This window comes from Pteropus vampyrus, unplaced genomic scaffold, assembly GCF_000151845.1.
Source record: "Pteropus vampyrus isolate Shadow unplaced genomic scaffold, Pvam_2.0 Scaffold66, whole genome shotgun sequence".
NCBI lineage: Eukaryota > Metazoa > Chordata > Mammalia > Chiroptera > Pteropodidae > Pteropus > Pteropus vampyrus.
The window spans coordinates 7,863,529-7,867,302 of NW_011888847.1; the positions used below are offsets into that span (position 1 = coordinate 7,863,529).

The window sequence follows — 3,774 nt, forward strand, 5'->3', positions numbered from 1 at the left end:
GGTAAACTCTTGTGTTATGTTGCCTGAATAGAATAACTGCCCACCTGAAAAAAGGTACAAACTGCCTGGCTCCCTGGAATAAGAAGACAAGATCGAACCCAACCCAAAAACCAGATAGCTGACGTTTATTGGCTAGCTGCTGCTTTTTAAGGCTATCAAAATATTATTTCCCCCTCCTCAATTTATAAAGATCCAACTTGTAAGTTATAGGTAAAAGAAACCAAAGCAAATGGAATGAAAAATATAATCAATGACGTAATTGAAAAAATTACAAATTGGAAGAAAGTCTTACATATACAGATTTAAGGAGCCCACGGTGTTTTCAATGGAAATATATATATGTATATATATACAATCCACAACTAAGTGCATTCTTGGAATAGGTTTAATATTAACATAAAGAAAATAATCTTTAAGCATCCAGAAAAGAATAGTAAATTGCATGTAAAGAAGAATATATCAGGCTAGTCTTAGATTTCTCCTTTGTATTTATTAGATGTTGAAAAGAAATTAAGCAAAGTACACAGAATTTTGAGTGGCAAAGTTGTAATCCAAGATTTTATACCCAGTTTTTATGATTTTTTTAGTTCCAAGTGAGAGGAAACATAGTTCAAACTGGCTTAAGGGGAAATAAATGAATATATTGGCTCACAAAACTTCCAAGGTAATTTTAGGTATAGCTGGACCCTAGGGCTCAAATAATGTCATCTCCCTCTGTCTCTTCCTCCTTATCATCAACTCCATCATCTTTTGCTTCATCTTATCACTTCTTTTTTTCCTATATTGGCCATTCTCTCCCACTGGAAGTACACTCTTTTCCTATCCCAGGAAACATGGCTGAGGAAACATTTCCAAGCTCACCTTGTTTTAGTTATCATCTAAATGAAATATGGACTTCCTATATCCATGAGATTGTAAATCTCATGAAAATACTTTTATTGTTTGTACTCAGACCACGTGTCTAGTCACCAGGGGTAAGAGATCGGTACATTATTGGTCATGCTTGGGTCACTTATTGCTCCTGCAGCCAGGGATGCACTGTGACTAACAGTCTCACAAGAACTTAATGAGACAGGAAAGAAGCAGTTTCTTCATGGAAAAAAAAAAAAAATGGTGGGCAGACAATAAGAGCAAATATCAACTACATTTCCCCATGCCTGCTTAACACTTACTCATACACTTTTCTGCACTGATAACTTCAACAGTGCTTCCACCTAATGTTTGCCCAACTAACGTATAACTAAATCACACTTACTTCAAAGACAGACAATTCAGAATCACATCCAGTTACCAGCCCATTTTCACATCCAGGATCTCTGGGTGGTGCACGCATCTCTGACATCCAGATATGGCTCCTTTTTATTCAACAACCTGCAGTTTAAATGATTAATATAATGATCACCTATGTGTCCATTACACAGTAGACGAGGGAAAACAGGATATCTTCAATTAAAACTATGTTCAGAAAAAATGACATGACATATACCACAGCATGTACCATACCCTGAAGAATAATATAACAAGGATGTACATCTTGACAATAGAACCAAGCTGACTATCCCTAAGCTTTGCCCTGTACACAGATTGCCCAAGTTCATTATTCTTCAAGACTGTGCCTAAAATAAATGCAGGGCAAAAATCTTTCTGGAGGTCCTGTCCCTTAGCACCCCTCTTACATTTGGTGTTGCTGCAAGGACCTGGGGATTGCCTTAGAAACCAAGCAATCCCAAACACCTTCGGGTTGTCATTTCTCTAACAATTTAATACTTTTTAAAACCTTAGTCATCTACAAGTTGTGCCTACTTCTGTAAGTGAAAACTAATGTTCTTGATTATAGATCAGACTCTTTTGTATATCTGTCCCTTGGTAGCAAGTCTTAGCCTTCAGCTAAATGACTCCTAAATGACTCAGGCTGAGGTGTTGAAGCAGAACTAACCAGTGCTGTGCCCTAGTTGAACTTGTTGGTTGACTATTTACCAGCAAGCTCAGCAGAATAGTTTTGGGAGGGGCTTAAAGGACTTCATATTCTTCCTGAGTCCCAATTATAGCCCCCTCCTTTCAACCTCTGCCAACATTAACTTCAGCTTGGAGCAGGGATATTGGTTTTGTAGTTCCATGAAGTACATGATTATCTGAACACAGAGTCTTCAATTACTGCTCACATTTAAATGGGCAAAAGGCATCTCTTAATGAAGTTATATACTATTTCTTTCACACTTTCAGAGAGACCAATTTATATCGAAGCTTCTTCTTTTCTTGAAAGACATGCAAGAAGCAGACAACAGTTTAAAATTTTGACAACTCCTCTAAAACTCCAGTCTCAGGAGGCAATGTGGTCTGAGTCTAAAGAAACAACAGACGACCCCTTAATCATATATTTCTGAACAGCATGACAAAAATTGTCAACTTTCCTGCCCTTGTGGAGTCTGTCTCTAGTGACGGCCTATTCCAAGTACCAAATCTATGTGCTTTTTTTTCCATCGTAAAGGATAGGAAACAAATTTTAAAATATCTTAAGAAAAACAAAGGAAATGTATTGATTCGTATGACTAGAAAGTCCAACAATAAGACTTCAAAAACAGCTGGATGAAAGATATCAAACAATTCACCTGGACCCACTCTTACTTTCTCATTCTCTTCTCTTCAGTGTACTTGCTCGCTCACACGCTCGCTCGCGCTCTCTATCTCTCTCTCTCTCTCTCTCTCTCCATCTCTTAGATCTGCTTTTTTGTTGGCTTCATTCTCTCTTTCCATAGATGGATTCTGTTCACGTGACAGGAAAAATGGCCACTGGCATCCCAACCCTACATCCATATGGTTCATAATCCATACATGTAATTTAATTATATGTCCACTCTTGCATAAGCCACTGTGGTTAGGTTATCACAATTAATGAGGTCTAGGTCTGTACCCTCTTTGAAGTGATAACTGCACCAAAAATACATAGGTTGAGGAAGTAAATGTTCCTCAACTGAAAAAAGCAGGACGTTGAACGGAAAAGCACAATAGATGTTCTATCACTCCACATACTTGTCTTCTATGCCTGCAGTCATTCCCAATATTCATGAGATCAGAAAATATACTATCCATTTAAGTTTTTTAAAAAATGTACTAAAGAAGAATTCCAGCTAACCAAAATTAAGATATAGGAAAGGAGTTGTCCTTTCTTATTTAAAAAAAAAAGAAAAAGAAAAGATACTAGAGGACTTCCTTTCCTCAGGTTTGACCCTAGGCTTGGGAACTAAGTTTTATTTGTGCTTTTGCTTCTGGAGTGAGACTTTGTCCCATTTTTTTTTCCTTTTGCAACTTTGTTTTTGCTTTAGGTCCCTCCCCAATTTCAAAATATCTGATTCTTAGGTCACATTCTTCATCATACCTTTCAGATGACATCTCTGATTGGATTTGGCTAGTTAAACATCATAGTTGATGCATGAATCGTACATAGCTGATGTTAGAATGACTAAAATCCAAAATATCAACAAAACCAAGTACTGACAAGGATGTGAAGCAATGAGAACTCTCATTTACTGCTAGTGGGAATGCAAAATGGTATACTACTTTGGGAGACAGTCTTACCATACTCTCCAGCAATAGCACTTCTAAGTATTTACCCATAAAACTGAAAACTTACGTCCTACAAAAACTTGCACATGAATGTTTATAACAGCTTTATTTAAATTTCCAAAACTTGGAAGTACCCAAAGTGTCCTTCAGCAGATGAATGTGTAAGTAAATTGTGGTACATCCAGACACTGGAATGTTACACAGCAATAA

General features: G+C 37.1%; 1 protein-coding gene across 1 annotated transcript in view; it reads right to left on the reverse strand.

Annotated features, from left to right (window-relative positions):
* The window catches only part of TMEM178A (transmembrane protein 178A), a 146,070-nt gene that overhangs the window by 84,487 nt on the left and 57,809 nt on the right, over nucleotides 1–3,774 (reverse strand). The window contains exon 3 of the mRNA XM_023531336.1: nucleotides 1,256–1,371. The gene's annotated coding sequence lies outside the window, so the exon portion shown is untranslated. The remainder of the gene's footprint in view (nucleotides 1–1,255; nucleotides 1,372–3,774) is intronic.